Source organism: Oryctolagus cuniculus, chromosome 17 (genome assembly GCF_964237555.1).
Source record: "Oryctolagus cuniculus chromosome 17, mOryCun1.1, whole genome shotgun sequence".
In the NCBI taxonomy this organism is placed as follows: Eukaryota; Metazoa; Chordata; class Mammalia; order Lagomorpha; family Leporidae; genus Oryctolagus; species Oryctolagus cuniculus.
This window is the reverse complement of record NC_091448.1, coordinates 33,393,389-33,416,081: the sequence shown is the minus strand read 5'-3', so window position 1 is coordinate 33,416,081 and position 22,693 is coordinate 33,393,389. Positions and strand designations below refer to the sequence as shown.

The 22,693-nt window shown below is 56.0% G+C and overlaps 1 protein-coding gene across 5 annotated transcripts in view; it reads left to right on the top strand.

Moving 5' to 3' along the window:
- Positions 1 to 12,233: 12,233 nt before the first annotated feature.
- CUEDC1 (CUE domain containing 1) overlaps positions 12,234 to 22,693 on the top strand; it is an 88,848-nt gene continuing 78,388 nt past the window's right edge. For all 5 annotated transcript variants that reach the window (XM_070060924.1, XM_070060925.1, XM_051824826.2 and 2 more), the window contains exon 1: positions 12,234 to 12,384. The gene's annotated coding sequence lies outside the window, so the exon portion shown is untranslated. The remainder of the gene's footprint in view (positions 12,385 to 22,693) is intronic.

Sequence of the window (22,693 nt, the reverse complement as noted above, 5' to 3'; positions counted from 1 at the left end):
AAGAATCACTGGGCAAAAAGTCCAGTCTGTTCATGGAACAACACTCGCTTTTCCCTCCCTGTCCTAGAGAACTTGGCCCTCAGTCCTGCACCCTCTCCATTTCCTCCTTAAAAGTCTTATAAGCTGAAGAATGCCATTTGTGCCCTGTGGGGCCTATAAATCTCCACCACAGCTGGCCCGACCTTGGCAGATTACTGGGTAATCTCCTGATTTGTTAAAGTAGGGGCAGGCAGGTCAGTGTGTAATGATCCAGTGCTGGATACTGACTCGGTCTGCAGGGGCCTGGACTCCAGCTTTTTTTTTTTTTTTTTGGCCACCTACCTTTGGGCAGTGAAGGCCCATGTAGTTCCCAAGAAATGGAAAGTCAAGGGTTTCCTCTGGATCTGTGGGATGTAGCACATTGTCTAGGCCTACCCAGAGAACTGACTAGTCTCTTCGCAAGATAGGCACTTGACACAGATCTTGGCTTTAGACCAGCAGGGTCAAGTAAACATGACTGCAGAAATTGTCCTATCATGTAAGGGAATGCACCTTCATACTTCACATTCTGTATCGCCACTGACTTGCACCATAATTTCAGGAATTGTCTTTCATCCTGAGTAGCTTGATTTCCCATCTCCCTCCCAGGCCCTAAAATAAGAACTTAAAATCACTACTGTTCTTGGAGTGAATCCTTTCTAGTGTAAGTAACTGTTAATCATGCAGGAAGAATTCCAGAGTGCTTTTGTAAATCCTATTCTCTACGGAGTTTACTCAAAGTGAGGTGTACCTGAAATTTGGCTTTGTCAGCCCAGGCTAAAGATGGCCACCTGAGGTAAGCGTTCTGTTCTGCCAGTGAGCTGTTCTTTCAGCATGACAGCCAGAGAAGAGAACGAGGAGACCAAGGAGGAGTGGAAGGAACAAGCCCTTCCAGCAACTGGTCCAGCAGCTCTGGCAGTCAGTGTTCAGGCCCAAGGCTAAGGGAGATGTGCCAGTTCTCTACAGGCTGCTAACGGAGAGCCAGCCTCAGAGACTGGGATGGGAATCCAAGTCTTTGTCAGTCTTGGGGGCAATCGGGAGCCACCAGAGCCTTTCCTGGTGGTCCCTCAGAGTCAGCCAGGTTCAGAAATCTGACCTGAAGGAGTCTGGATCCCCAGACCCCCTGCTTCTGAACTAATTTCTACCTCTGCTAATGTTGGGGAAAGAGCCAGAGAGAAATCAGTCCTGCTTAAGTGCAAAAGGGGCGGGGAGGGGAAAGGGGCATGTCGGAGTTAATGGAGCTAAGGAAGAGGAGGGAGCGGGAGCGAGACTTTGGGGAAACTGTCCTTGTGCTATGGTGTCGTCACCCCCAAGGCAACCCCCCCCCTCCTCTCCATGCACCTGCCCTGAGCTGCATATGATTACTGCAGGACTCAGACGTAGGCCAGCTGTGATCATGTCAGCTTCCGTCAATAGGCATTAAAGAAGATGTGCATTTCTCTGCTAGATGGAGGAGAAAAGTAGTAGCTGGAGAAACAGGCAGACGATAAGAAGGGAACCATTCTGCAGTGGGGATCTGTGAAGCTTCCTATGGGAGAGTTGGAGGCCCACACCTTCCTGGAACCCCACAGTCTATCCCAGCATTCCAGGGCAGTCCCGTTAAATACAGGGAGTCCTGATGCTTTGCCAATACCACAGGTACTCAGGGATCTCTGAAGAAGAACAGGGGTGGGGGAGGAGGCACAGAGAATGAGAGTGGTCTTTCGGAAGAGAAGACAGAGACAGGGTTGAGGAACGTCCACCCCCGGGGACTGTGTAAGGCCCTTGAAATAATTTGGCCTGGCCCTGCCAAGGCAAATGCAGGTGGGACTTGAAACTCAACAAATCTTTAGCAGATTAATTTTTAAGTTGATCATTTTGTACAGCCTGTGAATGATGTTATAAATATCCAAATGGCCCTTGGCAGAAAAAAGGTTCCCCACGCCTGCTTTCCTAGGTCTTGAATGCTTTCCTCACAGCCAATCTGCAGACATTTTCTCCACTGCGAGCCCCTAGACATTGAGCAAAGTCCAATTTCAGTGCCGCTGCCTCTGAAAACTGTCCCTGTGACTTCAGGTAGGCAGTTCGTTCCCCCTGGGTACAACAGCAAGAGTTGGGAGACACCAAAGCAAAGGTAGAGGTAGTGCACCGCCTGAAGGGAGACCACCTCCTAAATTGGACTGGACTGTAGGTTTCAGAGGTTTTGCCACATCCCTAAATCGTCCAAGTTAGTAGGGCCATGAAAACCTGTGCATTTTGCTGATTTTCCCCTGCACCCAAGAGTCTCAGTATTCTGGAAGCCTGATGCACAAAGAACTAATCACCAGGGTAGGTGGGAGGTGCCCCGGAGCAGAAGGAGATTCGGCTTGAAGCACAGTTGGGAGGCGCTGCACCGCAGGTGATGCTGAGCAGAGACTCGGAACCTCACAGGCATGGTATAAATCCCAGCTGTGCCACCTGCAGCTACGCGACCTTGGCCAAGTTACACGGCCTCCCTGGCCTCAGTTTCCTCAACCGTAAAGTAAGGAGAGTAACAGCTCCAGTCTAGTAACGTTCTGATCTAACGCATGCAAAGTGCCTTGCAGGGAGCCAGGCATGGAGTAGGCAGCCTCCGAGGCTACGAGCTGTCCACGTGGCCTTGCCATTTCCTCCCTCTGGCACGGCATCCTGCATTTGCTCAAGGGCCCGCAGAGGAGCTGAATGCCATCCCGCACTGCTTCCTCGCCACAGTCTCGCAGATCTGGGGGCTTGGCATCCACCCTTAAGAACCGGAGCTTCATCCCAGGAGTGAACGAGAAAGATGGAAGCCGAGCTCTTGAGCAGCAACTAATTGGAGGCTAGCCCGAGACGTGGCACGGGGGTTCAGGACAGACTCAGGGAGCCACCAGGCTGGGAGGCCCGGCATGTGCCCGCCGCAGGCTGACGCATCCCCGCACACCCTGTACAGCTACAGCTTCCCTCTGCAACCTCGCCCGCCTGACAACCGCGTCGGGCCTCCTGAGCAGCTAGCTTCAAGGCTGGCACAGGCCTGACTGCCTCCTTCCTTCCCGAGGAGAAAAGGGGCGCCGCCACCGACCCGGGCGGGATGGGGGGTAGGGTGGGGTGGAAGGAGTGGGCTGGCATCCTTGTAGCCCTCAGCGCTCCGCCTGGAGTGCCTTGGACTCAGGGATCTGAGAGAGGAGCCCCGCAGAGCGCAAGGCAAACGTGGGTATGGCTATGGCAGGATCAGCCCATGCCTGCAGTCGACGCCTTCCCTCCTTTCGGGCCTAATCGGGCCTAATCTGCTTTGCCCAGGGTACCCCGGAGCCGGAGCCCTGGCAAACAACTCCTGGGCGGGTCAGCCCCGCCCCGAACAGAGCATCGCCGAGATGAGATTGGCTGCGCCCGCTGTGTTCTGATTGGTCGGACGTCCCTTCGCGGAGCACCGCCCCTCCCCAGCGAGCGAAGCTCCCCTTGGCCTCACTCCCCGCGAGTCGCGCTGTCCTCGTGCCCAGTGTCTGGACAGGCGTGGCCGAGGCTGGCAAGGGCTCGTATTACAAGAGTAACTCCGAATCCCGCGCGTGGGAGCAGGTGAAGCCGGGAAGGGTGCCTCCTCACACCCACGCGAGTCCACAGTTTGTCCCTGCTGCCGCAGCCTTTAGCCATTGTGCCTGCCCTGGTCCTCTCTGCCCTCCGCACTTAATCTCGTTGACCATGCTGTTCCACGTGCTAGAAATGCTTTTCCTTGTCATTCACTTTTTTTGGGGGGAGGGGGGGACAGGCAGAGTTAGACAGTGAGAGAGAGAGAGAGAGAAAGGTCTTCCTTTCCGTTAGTTCACCCCCCAAATGGCCGCTATGGCCAGCGCGCCGCCCCGATCCGAAGCCAGGAGCCAGGTGCTTCTCTTGGTCTCCCATGGGGTGCGGGGCTCAAGCACTTGGGCCATCCTTCACTGCACTCCCGGGCCATAGCAGAGAGCTGGACTGGAAGAGGAGCAACTGGGACAGAATCTGGCGCCCCAAATGGGACTAGAACCCGGTGTGCCGGTGCCACAGGTGGAGGATTAGCCTAGTGAGCCATGGCGCCAGCCCATTCACCTACTTTTAAAATGTGTTTAAATGCGCCTGCTCACGAGGGAGGACCCCCTCTGGAGATGCAGCTGATTGCAGGGCCTGGGCAGGAAAAACACAAAATGAATCTGGGACATTAAATAAACCAACAACAACAAAAAACACCAGTTTTTAAAAATGTAGGGATAGCCGGCGCCGCGGTTCACTAGGCTAATCCTCCGCCTAGCGGCGCCGGCACACCGGGTTCTAGTCCCGGTCGGGGCGCCGGATTCTGTCCCGGTTGCCCCTCTTCCAGGCCAGCCCTCTGCTGTGGCCAGGGAGTGCAGTGGAGGATGGCCCAGGTGCTTGGGCCCTGCACCCCATGGGAGACCAGGATAAGCACCTGGCTCCTGGCTCCTGCCATCGGATCAGCGCGGTGCGTCGGCCGAGGCGGCCATTGGAGGGTGAAGCAACGGCAAAGGAAGACCTTTCTCTCTGTCTCTCTCTCTCTCACTGTCCACTCTGCCTGTCAAAAAAAAAAAAAAAAAAGTAGGGATAATTTCAAACTTACAGAAAGTCACAAAAATGAAAATGGCACATGAAGCACTTGCGTATGCTTTTCCAAATTCACCAATAATGAACAGGGATCCCTTGCTTGATCACTTGTGGGTTTTATTTACCCAGATTTTTTCTGATCCATTCCAGGTTTCCTAGCCCATAGCCACTTACTACACAAACTTCATAGCTTTCTTTTATATAATACTTCTGTGTAATCTGCCATCTCCATCCCAGCCTTCTCGGTGCGTCTGTGGCTTCTCTCCCCTCCAGTGAGAGACCAGGTCCACAGTCAGACATCCCATTTGGTTGTCACATCTCTTCAGCTTCCTCAAGTCTGCAATGTCTACAATGTTTACAGAGCTGGTCTTTTTCAAAAAACACAGCCTAGGCCTTTTTTTTTTTTTTTTTTTTTACAGGCAGAGTGGACAGTGAGAGAGAGAGAGAGAAAGGTCTTCCTTTACTGTTGGTTCATCATCCAATGGCCACTGCGCTGACCCGAAGCCAGGAGCCAGGTGCTTCTCCTGGTCTCCCATGCGGGTGCAGGGCCCAAGCACTTGGGCCATCCTCCACTGCCTTCCCGGGCCACAGCAGAGAGCTGGCCTGGAAGAGGGGCAACTGGGACAGAATCCGGCGCCCTGACCGGGACTAGAACCCGGTGTGCCGGTGCCGCAGGCAGAGGATTAGCCTATTGAGCCGCGGTGCCGGCCTTTTTTCTTTTTTTTAAACACAGCATTCCTCGTTATGTTTTGTCGGATATTTCCTTATGAGTAAACTGAGATGAGGCGTTCTCACCTGGAATACTGCACAGTTCAGGTATCGCATCCGGGGGCACACGGTGTCCCTGTGCCCCTCACACGTGACCTTGGTTTTGATCATCCAGGCAGGGGGTTACCCCATTTCTCCCCTCGCAACTAATGAGCATTGCTTGAGGAGACACGTTAGCCCCGTCCTCGTCAGAAGCTCCCCCTCTGCGATTCAGCACACACCGGGGGGGTCTGATGGGATCTTTACCACGAGGAGTACAAGAGAGAGAGGAAGTGCTTGAGGAGGTGGGAATGTATCAGGAGGGCGGCCAAATCCGGAACCATGTAAGCGTCGTAATAAGGAATGATACATTATAAGCCACTGAGGAAAAATAATAATCCATGAGTCCGTGAACCAATCAGTGAGCAAGTCCAGCTCTGTGAACCAATCAGTGAGCAAGTCCAGCTGATCCTTTAAATCCCAGTTCAGGGGCTGGCCATCGTTGTGGTGCCACAGGTGAACCTGCAGCTTGCCGTGTCGTCGCCAGCACCCCACGTCAGAGTTCCACAACTCTGCTTCACGATCCAGCTTCCTGCCATGTGCTGGGGAAGACAGGGGAACATGGCCCAAGTGCTTGGAGCCCTGCACCCAAGTGGGAGACTCAGAGGAAGCCCCTGGCTCCTGGCTTCAGCCTGGCCCAGCCCCCGCAGTTGCAACCATTTGGGGAATGAACCAGTAGATAGAAGATGGATCTCTGTGTCTCCTCCAAAAGCCATCACCCAGCCCTCTGGAAGGGCTCCTGGAACTGGCTGTTGTGCACCCCCAGGTGAGACTCTTCTGTAGAAGAATAAAGCCTTTTTGCCATTTCTACGTTTTTCCATTGCCCTGGAGTCCTAATCGGGGAGGGGAGGGCCAATGAGGCGGTGCCAGCTTCCTCTCCTTCCCTCCATGCCCGTCCGGTGGCCCAGCACAGGAATCTCCCCCCACACAGGGATGACCCCTCCCCACCCCAGGACACCAAGACACCTGTGGGCTGGTACTCAGGAATGCTCACCCTGCCCCACTGCCCGGCCTCCTCTGCAAACTTCCTTGCTGGGCGAGCATGCGCTGGTGGTTTGATTGGATCTTTACCATGGCCAACATAAGAAAGCAAGGAAGTGCTCCAAGAAAACTAGGAGAACCATATGAACATCTGAACTAAACGGACCTCGGCTCTGCCTCCTCGGAGGTACAAGAATGAGGATAAGGAAAGCGGCTCCATTCGTTGGGCGTTGGAAGGATGTGGAATAGTCTGCAGCCAGACCACATGAGTTCCTGTCCAGGCTCTGTGAGCTGACAGGTGAGTTCCTTCTTTGTGCCTCCCCGATCCGTGGGGCTGGGTCACACCTCCCTCAGGGCCATCGAGAAGGAAATGAGCTAACACACGTGTTACCTGGGATGCATCATGACCATTTCATCCTTGTGCTTATTATTGTCACTGTCATCTCCAGATATGTAGTCAAGTGCTGGGCTCTGGTGTCATGGGCTGGGTTTGTATGTGTTTTTTTGTTTGTTTGTTTGTTTTCAGATTTATTATTTGAAAGGCAGAGTTAGAGAGAGAGGGAGAGACAAAGAGAGAAGCCTTCCATCCGCTGGTTTACTCCCCAAATGGCCACAAGGGCTGGAGCTGGGCTGATCTGAAGCCCAGGAGCCAGGAATTTCTTCCTGGTCTCTCAGTGGGTGCAGGGGCCCAAGGACCTGGACCATCTTCTACTGCTTTCCCAGGCCACAAGCAAGGAGCTGGATCAGAAGAGGAGCAGCCAGGACTGGAACTGGCACCCATATGGGATGCCCGCATCGTAGGTGGAGGCTTAACCTGCTATGTCACAGTGCCGGCCCCTGCATTTATATCTTGGTTTGGCAACTTACTGTGGAACATCAGCAATCTATTTGACCTCCCTCTGTCTCAGTTTCCATGCCTCCTTCTTAGGGTTTTTCTGAAGATTGAGATAAGACATGGAAAAGCACTAAATCAGGGGGAGACATATTGCCCAGAAAACTCGATCATTTACCATTACTCCCTTCATTCTAGTGAGGAGGAAGGTGATGTTCTCTGTGCGATTTCAGAGATAGGGAAAAGGAGGGACCAAGTAATTAGCCCCAGGTCTCCCCCCCTCCCCATAAGTAACGTGGCACAGCAGGGGCTCATTGGTACCCTGGTCAGTCTGGCATTGAGGCCTGTGCTACACTTGTGGGGTTAGAGAGAGTTTACGGGGGAAAAAGGGATCCTCCCAACCCACCGGCCCAGCGAGCTGTGCCCGGACCTGTGCATTTCAGAGTATCAACTCGTGAATGGGACAGCACGGAGTGTACTCACAGAGACCCAGCTGGGACAGGCCAGGCACTGTGGATGCAAACCAGAGATACAGGAAACATGAGACCCGGGAGGCTGCTGCCAATGGGACTCAGATTTGTGCAAAGTAATGATGAAAAGTATAGCACAGCACACAGGAACTTCAGCAAGTTCACGGCAAATGGAATCAAAAGCTAAGTCTCTTTTGATGCAGATTTTGAAAATCGGACATAGTGGTTTTTTTCCCCCATAATATGCTTTTCCACAAACTTTTTAAAGATTCCTCATAGGCATGGATTTCAAAAATCTGTTTGCACCAAAATAAACTTATCTTCTAATTCCACTTTACATCTTTTATTTCCACTTTCCATGAGCCTTGTTTTTTATAAGAACTTATTTATTTACTTGAAAGGCAGAGTTAGAGAGACAGACAGAGATCTTCCATCTGCTGCTTCACTCCCCAAATGACTACAAGAGCTGGGCCTGGGCCAGGAGCTTCTTCGGGTCTCCCTCGTGGGTGATAGGCCCTCACTGACATCCAAACATGTCTCAAATGTCCACCTCCGTGCCTTAGCTTATGCTGCGCCCCAGATGGAAACGCCTTTACCCCCGTTAAAACCATTCCCACCTCTCCAGGCACAGCTCAGAGCCAGCTCTTCTCAGGTGCCTTCCTGGACCTCTCCTGGCTCAGAATCAACTGCTTCTGACCCGTGTAGCCCTGGAAGCCTCTGCTTGGTTTCAGCAAGTGTCACTCTCTACCTCGTGTTACTTGCTGAGTGCTGCAGACCAGCCTTCCCCTTACACTTGGGTGGGGAAAGGAGGAGGGGCTCGAGAGTCTTCATCTTTGGGGGCCCAGTCTAGGCATATGGGAGGTGAATAAAAATGGCTGTGAGGGGCCAGCACTGTAGCATAGCAGGCAAAGGCACTGCCTGCAGTGTGGGCATTCCATATGGATGCCGGTTTGAGCCCCGGCTGCTCCACTTCCCATTCAGCTCTCTGCCATGGGAAAGCAGTAGAAGATGGTCCAGTCCTTAGGCCCCTGCACCTGCGTGGGAGACCCGGAAGAAGCTCCTGGTTCCTGGCTTTGGATCAGCACAGCTCTGGCCATTGCGGTCACCTGGGGAGTGAACCAGCAGATGGAAGACCTCTCTCTCTCTCTCTCTCTCTCTCTGCCTCTCCTCTCTCTCTCTGCCTCTCCTCTCTCTCTCTCTCTCTCTGTCTGCCTCTCTGTAAATCTGCCTTTCAAATAAATAAATAAATCTTATAAAAAATGGCTATGAAGCTGAATTGAAATAGCTTAAGGTAAACAAAGTATGGACGAAAATTATTACTGTTTAAACTTCCTCTTTTTTTTTTTTTTTATTTCACCGATAGAGTTAGACAGTGAGAGAGAGACACAGAGAAAAAGGTCTTCCTTCTGCTGGTTCACCCCCCAAATGGCCACCACGGCCGGAGCTACGCCGATCTGAAGCCAGGAGCCAGGTACTTCTTCCTGGTCTCCAATGCAGGTGCATCCTCCTGTGTGGGGAGCAACTGGGAGCAACTCGGACTAGACTAAGTTACTGGAATTAAGACTTATTCTATGCATCTGCTTTCCCACAATATGGCGCTGAGAAGGGAAACAGCTTCTACACAGCTGCCTCCAGTTCAACCAATAAACTGTGGGACCTGCTCCTGATTGGAGGAGAGCAGCGTACTCGGCGTGTGGGTAGCAGAGTTGGGATTGGTGGAAGAGGACTATAAAGGAGGAGAGAGACGGCATGCACCAGGAACAGCTAAGGGGAACATCTGAGGGAACACCTGTGCAGCCCCCGAGAGAGCCGGCCGGCGGTGTGCCGCTCCCCTGCGGAAGTGGGGAAAGTGGCCAGGGGGAACCGCCCTTCCACGGAGGTGGAAGGGACGGTAGCCAACCCGGGAAGAACCAGCAGCAAACCCGGGAAGGGCCGAGCAGACGAAAGAACAGCGCAGGGTCCTGTGTCGTTCCTCCATGAAGAGGGGGAGCGACATAATGGTGCCGTGACTCGGATATGAAGCCTAGGCAGGGCTTGGTGTCGTTCCTCCACGAAGAGGGGGAGCGACACTCCTGGTCTCTCATGTGGGTGCAGAGCCCAAGCACTTGGGCCATCCTCCACTGCCTTCCTGGGCCACAGCAGAGAGCTGGACTGGAAGAGGAGCAACCGGAACTAGAACCTGGCGCCCATATGGGATGCCGGCACCGCAGGTGGAGGATTAACCAAGTGAGCCACAGCGCTGGCCCCTAAACTTCCTCTTTCTAATCACAATGATTATATATATGTATATTGTTTTCAATGTAGGAAACTTAGAAAATCTAGAAAAATATCAACAAAAGTTATCTATAAAGCACTCATTCAACAAGTGCTAACATTCTTCTTGACATATTTTGCTCTATAAGTCCTATACTATTTTGTAGCCTGCCTCTTCTATAACATTGTATCATGAACCTTTGTACAGGCCTTCAATATTCTTAAAGACAATTTAAATGGTTCCATGGGATTCCACTGATCTCTAACTAATCTCCTCTGCCTTGCTGAGGATAAACTGCCTCTGGGGGGAGGGCAGGACCCCTGGAGCCCTACAAACTGTAACCAGTGAAGAGGAAGACACAGATTTCCCTGTGGGCAAAGCGGGCATGCCTCACCCACCTGCTGGAAGTGGTTCCTCTGGCCAAGTCCTCACTCACGCGGGGGCCGGCCAGGCTCCTCCTGCGCAGCCCAGCTGCAGTGCCACGTGCTCTTTAGAGGTTGGCAGGATGCACACAGGGGTGAGCAGTTGTACACAGAGCCTTGACACCAGGGCCGACATGCACTCTGAGGGAGGGCTGGGGATCCCTCTCAGAAAGGCCTGAGACGGGCAGTCCCACAGGCATCTGGGTGTTTATCCTCCCACAAGGCGGACTGAGGCTTCCAGCCCCAGTGCGAGAGGTGGCATTCGGAAGAAGAGGACAGTCGGTGGATACCTCGGGAGGCAGTGGTGTGAGGGGCTGGGCGCAGGAGGGACATCTGGCCTGGAACCCTGCGGGCTCTGAGGCAGAGGTGGGAACGAGAGAGAGGGAAGGGATCTGCGGAAAAGCTCCCAGGAGGACAGACCCCAAACGGGGAGCATGTTAGCAAGGCCTAAGGGGGAAGACTGCACGCTACAACGACGTTTAATGAGAGACACAGGGGTGACTATGAACAGGGAAGCCGAGCTTGCAGGCACCAATGTCACGATGACAGGGAGGAAGCACAGCGGAAGAGTGGCCCATGCAAATGCACGGGGCCGGTGGAGGGTTGCACACTGCACAACATAATCCGAACTCTCGGGCCATGGCTCACCTAAGGAGCCCGAGTCCGCACCGAAGGCACGAGGCAGTCCCCCCACACAGAAATGCAGCCCCGAGTGGAGGAACTTAGGGAGAGACCAGCAAGAAGGGGGAAGTCCTCAGAGGTTAGGGACCCCAGTCCAGGCCTCCCTAAGGAGGGGTGGTTCCGAGCTTCCTGCCCCTCCCAGGTTCCTAACCTGCTGAAGGCATTTCCCTCATGCAAATGAGGGAAGCACAGAGGGGCGGGCCTCCGCCGCTGAGCCTGCAGAGCCTCGGCAGGTCCCCAGAAAATGAGAGAGGGGGCTGTTCCCTGTCCCGGCCCCAGATGCCAAAGTGGGGCTCTCGGGCAACCTTTTCCAGACCCTGTGCTGTTGTCGGGCTGGGAGCTGGGGCTGCGGCCGGTCTTCACCCTTCTCAGACCCCCTAAGTAGATCCGCTCCATCCTACCCACCCCCAAACTGGAGTCTGAAATCGAACAACGCGGGAAAAAACCCAGCCGAGGTGGAGTTCTCATTTATTCAACAAGTTTCTCGGGAAGACCTTCCTGGAGCTCTGAAGTCCCTGCAGTGAGCAGGCGAGATGTCAGTTGGCACCTGATGGGGTCAGGGACCGACAGCTGGGATTTCCTGCCCCCTCCCCACCGTCCCCTCTGACCTCAGCACTCGATTCTTCCTAGCCTGCCTGAGTCCGGGCTCCCAGGGAGCCGCCCCTCCCCCACGCTTGGGCCGCCTCGCTGCGTCCGCACCCTCACCCAGGGTCCCTGCCACTCGTACGCGGCCTCTCAGGCCAGCCCTGCTGCTACATCTCCCCCTCCCCACCCCGCAGGTCTCCCAGGCCTCCGGACTCTGTGCCCCACCCTCTCCAGGCGGTGCCCACCCCCCCAGCCAGGAGGAGCAGGACTGCCAGCACCCCGCTCTGCCCCGGAGCCGGGGCTCCCGGCGCACGCTCTCCTCCCGCTCGCAAACCGGGCAGCCCCGGTGGCTGGGGCTGGGGGCGCACGCGAGGGCCGTCCTCATCTGCACCCGGTGTCCCCTCTCCGGCCCCCGCCCCGCCACGGGGCTGGTTTCCGAACCCCGGTTCTCGCTTCCCTGCTCTCCGGGAAGGGGTCGGCCCTCCGAGAGGGTCTGGGGGCGCCGCCGCCCGGGCCGCGCCCCGCCCGCAGTCCCGCTCCTCCCCGCGCGTCCCCACTTGCGGCCTCGCCGACAGCCGCGCAGGCAGGACAGCTGCATTTCTCGCCGCCCGCCGCTAGGAAGCCGGCCTCGCCTCGCTCGCTTTCCCCGCCTCCCCGCGCCCGCCGCGCCGCCGAGCCGGGCCCGCCGCCGCCGCCGCCGCGGGATCGCGGCCCCTCCCCCGCGCGGCCCGGCCCCACCGGCGGCGGGGAGCGGACGCGCGCGGCGGCTGCTCGGTAAGACCCTCGCTGGCGCCCGGCCCCGGCGCCCGGCCCGGCCCTGCCCGCGGCCCCACCTCTCCGGCCCTGGCCGAGGCGTCGCCGCGAGTTTGATTCCCGGGACTGTCGCCGCGGCTCCCCGACCCTGCGCCGCTCCGGCCGCGTGTGGCGGGTCCCACCCGCCCTTCCCTCCCGAGCCCCCTCCTCATGCCGGGCCCTGGGCGCGCGCGGGGTGTGGGGCGTGCGGGCACCTGGGGGCTGCGAGCGGGGCGCGCCAGGACAGGGGTGGGCGCGGACCGGTGCTGCGGGGAGGGGGCGCGAGGCCTCCCGAAGCCCGCGCTGCCCGAGCCCCTCTCCCGCCGCTCCCCCTTTTGTGTGGGCTCCTCCCCGCCGAGGCTGAGTCTGGGGGCGCAAGCTGGGCGGCGGCGGCGGCGGGCGGGGGCGCCCGATGGGAGCGCACTCCCTTTAGGGGGGAGGGGAGGCTCCCTTCCTTCCCCCCGCCGAGGCCACAGGTCGACTCAGCCTTTTCTGGTCCCACCCCGTCCCCGGGGAGCTGCGTCTCCCGGCGGCAGGGCTAGGAAAGTTCAGAGCGCGCAGTCCCCGCCCCTGCGGCCCCAGCCCGCCCCTCGGGCTCCGAGTGCCCGGGGCGCGGAGCTCCGGGGGGCGAGCGTCGGCTTCGGTCCCCCCGGAGCTAGGCGCTCCGTCCTTTGCATTGTTGCTTTGCACTGTCACTGGCTTCTCCATTTCGTTTCCCTCTTGAAAAAGTTTTAGCTCCAAGAAATTGACGCTGGTATTAAATTCCTAGGAAGGAATTCATTTAAAGGGAGGGAAGTTTCTGATTTTTCTTTTGTTGTTATTGTTGTTTTTGTTTTCCGTTCTGGTGAGAGTGGGGGTGCCGGGACTGACTGGGAGTTTAGAAATGAGGTGTGCCAAGGATACAGAAGACCACCCATCACCCGTCTGCTGCCCTAGGGTGGGGGCAGAGTGGCCCCCTGAGCCGCCTGGCCCAGGAGAAAGGGCTGCGGAGCTAGCCAGCCGTGCCTGAAGGAGGGAGGGAGGGAGACTGGGGTTAGTCGTGGCGCCCAGCGCTTTGGGCCCCCGCTGGATCCTCTGTGCCGCTGAGCCCTCTGTTGTTGGGGGTTGTGCCTCTGGGACCTGGATTTGAATGGAGGGTGGGGTCTCTGAGAGGGAGAGGGGATGCTGGGAGAAACCTGGCCCAGACCACCAGGGGGCTGGAGGCTGTGTGCAGGAGGCTTGAGTGTGAACCCCTCTGTTTTTCTGTGCCTGGGGAACAGGGTGGGGCTGCGACCTGGGACATCCTCGAATAGAAGAGTGACCCTGGACAGCTAGGATGGCCCAGGCATGGGACTCAGGCCAGGGGCAAACCTGGGGCCAGAGATGGAGTTGTGGGTCCTTCTGAGACTCTGCTCAGAGTTCTCCTTCCCCAAACATGCGTGTGTGCGGGGACACGTGTGTACTCCGCGGCGGATATTAAGACACCCCCTTAGAACTGGGGCTCCCCTGAGGGACCCTGCTCTGGAGTTTGTGGTCTAGCCTGGGCTTTTCAGGAGGCTGTATCCCTGTGGCTGGCCAGTGCCTAATGCCAGGGTACAGAGAGCACACCTCGGTGTGGTCTTTCTCAAGACTTTCCTGGGCAGCTGTGAGCTGTGGCCGTGGAAATCTGGACACTCCAGCTGGCTCCCGGCTCCCATCTCCCTGCAGCCGGCTGGGGTATGGGGTCGGCAAGGGGGTCCTTCTCCAGGGTCTGGTTTTGCTATTTATGTGATGGGCCCTGGGCTGGGGGCCACAGGGCCATTGGCTTGGAAGTGAATGAAGGCATGAGGATGTAGGTGGATACTCTGGGGTTTTAGCTGGGTGTTGGGGTCGGGCCTTTAAGAGCCCCAGCTCATTTTTGGGGAAAGGGAGTTGCATTGTTCAAGGCTAGGATCTGAGCATTGGCGGTCCTTTAGATCCACCTGGACTTTTTAAATGTTTACTTATTTATTTTTTTATTTGAAAGGAAAGAGAGAGGGAGGAAGGGAGGGAGCGGGAGCGAGCCCAAGACCTTTCATCCACTGGTTCACTCCCCAAATTAGGGAGCCAGCAACTCAATCCAGGTTTCCCATGGAGGTGGCAGGGACCTAGTTGCTCAAGCCATCACTGTTGCCTCCCAAAGTGCATGTTAGCAGGAAGCTGGGGTTGGAAGCAGAGGTGGGACTTGAACCCAGGCACTCTGATATGGGAGGTGGCGTCCCAAGCAGTGGCTTTACCACCGTGCCAAGCGTCCTCCCCCCTTGGACTTTAGAAGGCAGGTGTGGGCCGAGGGGGCTGCTGTCAACCCCCAGTGCAGCCCCCAAATGCCTGGCCTGCCTTTCTCTCTTAGCCGCGCCTCACTGGGCCTGGGCTGCTGGGCTGCTGGGCTGCTGGGCTGCTGGGCAGGCGTTTGTGGCGTCTGCACTCTGGGGATCTGGAAGAGCCTTTCGGGGTGCCTGCCATGTGCCACTGACCAACAACTGTGGTTTCCCAGTGAGCTGAGCGCTGGTGTGTGGCAGCCCTCACACCTGTCTCTTCCTTCAGAACTCCGTGCTTTTACTCAGCTTTGGCCCTAAGGAACAGAGGCAGGAATATTCTAGAACTTTGGGCACAGGAAGCTGAGCATGAGATAGGGCCCTCCTCTGACTATATAAGGTGACCAAGAGGAGGTGGCACCTCTGCCTTGCTGGCTGTTAAACTCACGAGAGACAAGATCCCCGAAGAGCCTTAGAGCCACTAACGGGCTGTGGCCCAGCAGTCCCTGACTTGGGACTTGGAGGAGGTCTCAGTGGTATGCAAGGGTCCTGTGCCAGTGGCCGAGGATTCGCCTCCACAGGGGCCAGTACTGGGCTCTGGGCTGCAGCCGTGGCTGACATGGGCTGAGGGGTTCTGGATGCAGGTTGTGTTGGCTACTCAGTGCCTCTGTGACACCCCTGCATCCAGGCTCCCAGGAGCGACCTGCGATGTGTCAGAGCGATAGAGGGGACTCCCAATACTGTGGCTGCAAGTCGTGACCGCGACGCCCATGCTTGCCACCATACACTCCCATCTCACAAAGTGTGACCGTCCCTTTGCTATTGTGGCAGCACCAGGACTCTTCAAGGAAGAAAGCAGTGGGATAAAAACGTTCCAAGTCCCCCTAGGAATCCGTCCAGCTGTTTTGCACCCGTTACGATGGTGCCTCTGTAGTTTAGAGGATAGGATGTGGAGGGGCATCCCCAGCCCCATCTCCGCCTGCTGGAGTTTTTAAGCACCTCCATCCCCCAGACCTGTTGCTGTTTAGAGAGAATTAAGAGATCTAGTCCTTGCCAGGCAGGGAGTGTTTACAGATAGAAGCGCTTACTGTTGTTTCTGCTCGTGGGTGCTGTCATTCCAAGGTTCCTTTATTTCGAAGGGAAATCTTTGGAGAGGACTGTAGAGGCTGAGGCTGACTTTTGGAGGACCAAACAGGTCGGGTGGGCAAGTGTCAGGGGTGACAGCTGAGCATACTTGGGGACAGCTGAACACAGCTGCTGCTGCCTTCATGTGGAACCAACTCTGCTCCCCATTCTTTGGGGAACTGGCCCTATAACCCGGGGGCATAATCACTAGGGAGGGTTGAATGGCTTTTTCCTCCTTGTTTTTACTTATTTGAAATGCAGTCAGAGAGACAAACAAACATTGTCCATCAGATGGTTCATCCCTCAGAAGCCCACAACAGCCAGGAGTGAGCCAGGCCAAAGCCAGGAGTCCAGGGCTGCATCCGTGTCTCCCAGGTGCCTGGCAGGGACCTAGCTACGTGAGCCGTCACCTGCTTAGCAGGAGCCGGAATAGGAAGCAGAGCTGAGACAGTGATGTGGGATGTGGGCATTGCGAGCAGCATCTTAACCACTGCACCTGCTGTCAAGTTTTTTTTTTTTTTTTAAATGTTAGCACTGATGTGGTCCAGAGGAACAGGGCAGAGTGGGGCATGGAGGAAGGGGGCCCAGTGGCGGGGTGGAGGACAGGCCCGATAGGGGCCAGGAGAGGACGCTTTGCAGACAAGGGGTTCCTGGGAATGAGTAGGCATGGGCAGCCACGATGCCAGCAGTCACCGAGCCGTCAGACCTGTTGCTGTGGGTCCGTCCTGTTCTGGTGCTCCTATGGGTCAGCTTTCACTCCCCACGAGCATTTCTCAGGCAGAGAGAGAGAGACACAGGAGACGTCAGGAGGTTAAGGACTTGCCCAAGATCCAGTAGCTAGAAAGTGGCAGAGCCAGGATTTGCATTCAAGAGGCTGCAGGCCACTTTGAGAGAACTTCTCAGGGAGGCCCCTGCTGAGCTGGGGGGGGGGGGGGCGGTGATGGTTCATGCTCTGCCCCAGTGGCTGCCAATGCAAGGCCCAGGCCCCACTGGGGACAGGCCTGGTGAGAGCCACTGGCAAAGTGTCAGTCACTCTGCTGGGGCTTGACCTGGGCACAAAGACCACCCAGGTGAATTCCCTGCCTACAGTCCAGTAGGGGTGACAGCTGTGAGCCTAGAATTCCAGTTGTTGTGGCAAGCACTGTGATAAGATAAAGCACTGGGCAGCCAGAAGAGGAGTTGGGACAGGGAAGACTTCCTGGAGGAGGGGGCACTTGAGCTGAGTGAGGTTAAAGGTGCCTGTGGTTCACGTGCACTTGTGAGCTGTGAATAGAGCCGAGAGGCCTGGGCATGGGCGTCAGCGGAGAGTCAGGAGCAGGGCAGGGCGGCTGGCTTCCCCGATGCCTTTGTGGTTTCTCATGGCTGAGAAGCACAGTGGCCTCCTGCCACACTGGCAGGGCGTGTGCCTGCTGGGAAGCAGAGGCAAAGGCATCCAGAGTGGGGAGGAAGGGCTCCAGGGAGGTGTGGGGAAGACATTCCAGATGGGAGTGAGGTGTGACAGAAGTGACTCACCGGGCAAGGACCGGCCTCCCTGCAGGTGTCTGGATGGGAACAGGTTTCCTTTGTCCTGGGTGTAGGAGGTTTCCTCGGAGACAGGAAGTTGAAGTCTGGAGGCCTCAGTGGCTCTTGTCAGCTCAGGGTCAGGGATTTCTAAGAAGCTGGGATTTCTGAGCTGCAAGCATCGCTCCGCGCTGGCTCAAGCCCGCCTTTGCCTGTTGAAGAATTTGGTCCAGGGGTGCTGGGTGCTCAGCTGTTGGCTGGTGAGCCCAGGTCTAGCTCGCACCTGGCTCCCTGCTGACACTGGCCCTGCGCTGCCCGGGGCCAGCAGGACGGGCCATGCCCGAGAAGAACTGCAGGAGGCCTGGAAGCAGTGGAATGTGCGGGGCCTCAGCTCCCACCCAGGAGATGCTTCTGAGGATGGCTGCCCTGCCAGAGCCAGCAGGCCCTGCGCACCTGCCGGCCTAGCACCTAGCAGAGTCAGGTGCGCAGGCGAGGCCCTCAGTGAGCCAGCAGATTATCCTAGTTCATTCTTTCTTCTTCTGCTTTTTTTAAAAAACATGTATTTATTTATTGAAAGGTAGAGTTAGAGGGAGACAGAGAGAGAGAGGGAGGGAGAGAAAGAGAGAGGGAGGGAGGGAGAGAGAGAGAGAGAGGGAGGGAGATATCTCTTCCATTCATTGGCTCATTCCCCCAAATGGCCACCATGCTGGGGTCGGGCCAGGCTGAAGCCAGGAGCCTAGAACTCCATCTGAGTCTCCCACACAGGTGTAGGAGCCCAAGCACTTGGACCATCTTCCACTGCTTTCTCAAGCGCATTAGCAGAGAGCTGGATCAGAAGTGGGGCAGCCAGGACTCAAACCAGCACCAATATGGGATGCCAGCATTGCACACAACGTCTGTCTCTCTAGTTGTTTCTTTGGTGATACTCTCGTTGGGTCACTCGCATTTGCTCTTCCAATTCTGTTTGCTTCTAGGGGTGGAGGCCATTTGGCCCATGGGCCATGTAAGGCCAGTGAAATCATTTGGTGTGTCCCTGCCAAGGCCACTGCAGGCAGGACTCAAAATTCAATAAATCTATAGCAGGCTGATTTTTAAGTTGATAATTTTGTATGGCCTGTGAATGGTGTTATCAATATCCACATGACCCTTGGCAGACAAGAGGTTCCCCAGCCCTGGGTAATCCAACAACGGAATAACTTCATGATTCCTGGTCTCTACCAGCAACAGAGAAAAGTGCCCTCAAGTGTGTGAGGGACAGTAGGGTAAACGAGCAGAACACGGTTTAGGAGCTTCCTCAAAATGTGTAATTCGTTGAAAGATCGTCGAGGGTTATCATGGTGTCCATTTGCCATGATCTTTTCTTTTTCGTTGTCCCAAGCACATAAGAGGCTTCATTTTTCAAATTTAGAAAAACCATGCCATGGAGCAATCTCAAGTGCATTCAGCAAGGTGGCTGCAGGGGTGTCAGACGGTGACTAAGAATGGGCCAGATCTGAACGGATGCTGGACAATGAGTTTAAAATCCTGGCCGGTGAACTTCAGTTCCTGGGGTGAATGTAAATGGACTCGGGCAAGTTAGAGAGAAGCAGCTAACACCAGGGCAGGAGCTCTCCTTCCCTCCCCCGACACCCTGACTGCCTGTTCATCAAGCAAGTGTTGGGTTCTGGGAGGGCACCCGCAAAGCCCTGTTTGTGTCCAGAGACCGGCACGCTGGATCTGGCGCTCTCTTGAGAAGATGCTCTGCCATCATGGAGTAGGAAATGATTTCATTGTGTTCAGGTCTGAGATTAGTTTCGGTTTCAGGCTGTACTGGGCGCTGAGAGAGAGCCAGGGAGAGCAACAGGAGAGGTGCACCCGGAGACAGGGGCACCCTTGGCCGAGTCTGTGTGTGGTGAGGTGGGTCTGAGCAGGGGGAGGAGGAGGACGACTCAGAGGCGGACTTGTGGAAGTCCATCTGGCGGGGTGTTTGTGTCCAGAGACAGGACTGAGAGACTGGGGAGCATTCAGAGAGATCAGACAGGTGTAGGGCGCTACAGGACAGCAGGGCCCTGGGCAGGGTCACAGGGAAGCCTTTGCAGATTACATGGGCCAAGTGCACTTCCCACGAGGGGAAAGCCAGGTGTGAGCATTTGACTTTCCTTAAAAAAAAAAAAAAAAAAAAAAAAGTCCAAGGAGCGGGATCTGCAGCCCTGCAGACCTGCGCAGGTCGGGTGGGTGCCTCCTCTAAGAGCTTCCAGCTGCTGCCCCCAGCTTGGGCCAGTCTGGCCGTTCTGAGGGCATCATTAGCCTAGAAAATCAGCAGTTCTCCTCCCCCACTGATTCTGGGGAGGCGCTCACAGATGCTGCACGCTCTTAGCAAGTACCAGAGCATCACGGCCTGTTGTTTCTCGAAGTCATAAATTCCTTTTATTTCTAAGAGGGAAGAATCTCTGAACTTTAAAGCCAGAAAGGATTTTTAAAGATTACTCAGTCAGCTCCTGGAGGAATTTGTGGTCCTGGGTCGTGTGTGGTACCAAGTCAGGCTGCCTGTGTTGGAAGCCAGCTTCTGCTGCTCACTGGTGCTGAGACGTGGTCTCCTAATCTGTATGGTGGGAGTAATAATATCTAATGGAGCTGTTGAGAACCAGATATTTCATAAGCCCTCGGCATAATACTTAGTGTATTGCAAGTTCTTGATAACCGTCAGCTGCTGCTGTTGCTGTTATTATTATTTTCATTGCATGAAATCAGTTACAGACAGTGAGGGGAAGAGACAGAAAGAAGGGTCTTCCTTCCTCTGGTTCACTGCCATGGCTGGAGCTGCGCCCATCCGAAGGCAGGAGCCAGGAGCTTCTTCCGGGTCTCCCACGTGGGTGCAGGGGCCCAAGGACTTGGGCCATCTTCTACTGCTTTCCCAGGCCACAGCAGAGAGCTGGATCGGAAGTGGAGCAGCTGGGATTAGAACCAGTGTTCATATGGGATGCTGGTGCCTCAGGTGGAGAGTTAACCTTCTATGCCACAGTGCCCAGCCTCTCGCATTGCAGTCTTGAAATACCTAAGAGCTTTATGAAAGTCTGGGTGCAGAAGTCTTCTAATGAATATTCATGACATAGCTGGGAGCAATGCACTTATGCCCTTTATTAGATTTGGGTGGACTTTGGACACCAAATACTTTGTTTCCACAAATATGGCTTCCCAGTATTTAGCGGTTTCCTAAATGCCAGGAGGGTGGCTTGGCTGGCGCGGTTGGGGCGTCTTCAGATGTGTGAGCGGCTCTTCTCCACTTGGCAGCATCCATTGCAGTGGGTTGTGGCAGCAGTGTAGGCTTTTGGGTGCAGTGGAGAGGCTTGGCTGCTATTTATCAAGGGTGAAGACAGTGCAGATGTTTGGAAAAAAAAAATACACAGGCTTGGCGGAAGTCCATGTGTCCGAAGCCATGCCCACACAAATGTGTTCCCAAATGGCGTGCCCTGACCTCTGGTCGGTCGCTGACAGCCTAACAGCCTCCCAGGGGAGACCTCTCAGCCGGAAGCATGGTCCAGGCCATGGTGACCCTGGCCTTGAGTGGTCTCTGACACCTCGTTGGCTGGGGCAGCACGCGCTCCCCCAGGCTACTTTGGTGCGCTTTCTTGGAAGATGCCGGAACCGAATGGAAATCAGCCACCCCGCCTGGAGATGCAGCCCTGCAGCCGCTCTCCTGGGGCTGCAGAGCTGAAGTCTGCATTTGCTGCTGGACCCTGGGACTTCTCAAATCTCCATGCCTGAAGGAGGGAGCGTGCTAAAGTGTGAAATTTGTTGAGTGCGTGGGTTGGAGTCTGTGGCTGGAGTTTGGGTTTCAGCTCGGCTGTGTGTGGGCTGCGTCATTCTGCACAGGTCACTTCCCGGTTTCATTTGTGCTTTCCTCCAAGCTAATCTGTGTTTTATCTCACAACAGCAAATGGCTTTTGGCCACATCTGTTCAGTGGAGCTGGCGTAATCATCCTAGGGCCCAGGGTTTACATATATACATATGGCATCTATATGTTCTCATAATAATAGTGAGCATTTATTACTTGCTTACTGTATGCAGTCAGCTTTCTAAGCATTTAGGAGTATTCAGGTATTTCATAAACTTGACACGGGGGAGACAGGCACGAGAGGTTCCCTTGCCCAAGGTCATGCTGCTGGTTAGCCGAGGCTGAGTCTGAACCGCCAAGGCCAGGGAGCGAAGCCGTGGTCCAGGACGCGCTGAGACTCTCGCTCTCCGTCGCTCTGTGCATCGGACAAGCCCGAGAGGGATCAGCTGAGCTGGAGGTAGATTAAGTGTACGGATCACAGCGCTGGCAGGCACGAGAGACGCAGCAGAGGAGGGCTTTTTTTGGAGTTGGAGGGGAACAGCTGTGTCTAAGTTTGGGCTGGAGCTGCGGGACCCGGCAGGGCCAGAGCAGGACATTGTCTGGAGGACCTGTGCTCTCTGCGCCGAGGGCTGGCCGGGCTGCGGATTTAGCAGCCACGTGTCTCTCTCCCTGCCTATCACATTTCACTTGGAAACCCATCTTGAAACCACAAGGCAGCCCTCAGTCGTGGCGGCTGGGGCGTAGACACTTAGAATGCTGCCTGCCCAGCGTTAGCGACTCCTTGAGCCCCAGCAGGAAGGTGCAGGGTGCGGCTGTAGGGGGCATTCCTACCGCGTGCAAGGGGGCAGAGCCCTGGCGTGGCTTGTACTCCATGGAGAGAGGGCTGGGAAGCGGGTGACTTCTCTTTTACCCGTGAAGCGGTTTAATCAGAGTGAATCATCCATTAGCTTTCCTCCCGGAAAAGAAAAAAGGAAGGAGAGGGTGAGTGGAGACGGCCCGAAGCCAGAAGCCCTCTGCAAGGGTTTCCAGGGCCCTGCTGGTTCTTGCCGGGGCTGAGCTCCCTCCAGGGCCTCCTGTCCCTGCCGCCCTAGCCCTGCTCTGTTGGTCAGGCTCTGGGACCTGCAGCCTTGAAGGGAACCGAATGGGCGCATTCGCGTCGTTAGCACCAGACTGCAGGTGGAGTCCACACAGGCAGCTGTCGCTCTGACGACACTGGCAGATTCGTTCCACAGAACCAGATGTTGGAAAAGCAGTGTCTGCCCTCTGGGGTGTGAAGGGCCACCCACTTTCCCACCCAGGCGGCAGTGTCCCCTCTGCGTGCTGGACCCCCTGGGACACTTCTGGCGACATCCAGTTCCCTGCTAGAGCACCCCCTCTGAGGATCCTCTCTCCAAATCTGAGGGTTTTGGGGTCCCTTGGGGAGCGTGAAGGCTGTTGGAGGGGGAGAGGTTGCATGAGAGCTCCCACAGCCCCACCCAGGCCCTGTGCAGGCTACTAGGGTGCTCCTGTGCCCAGGCTCCAGCTTCTCCTGAGGCCCCTCTGCCTCGTTTTCCTTACTGCCCTGGCCAGCAGCAGTGGCTGCTGCTAGGAGACCCCCTG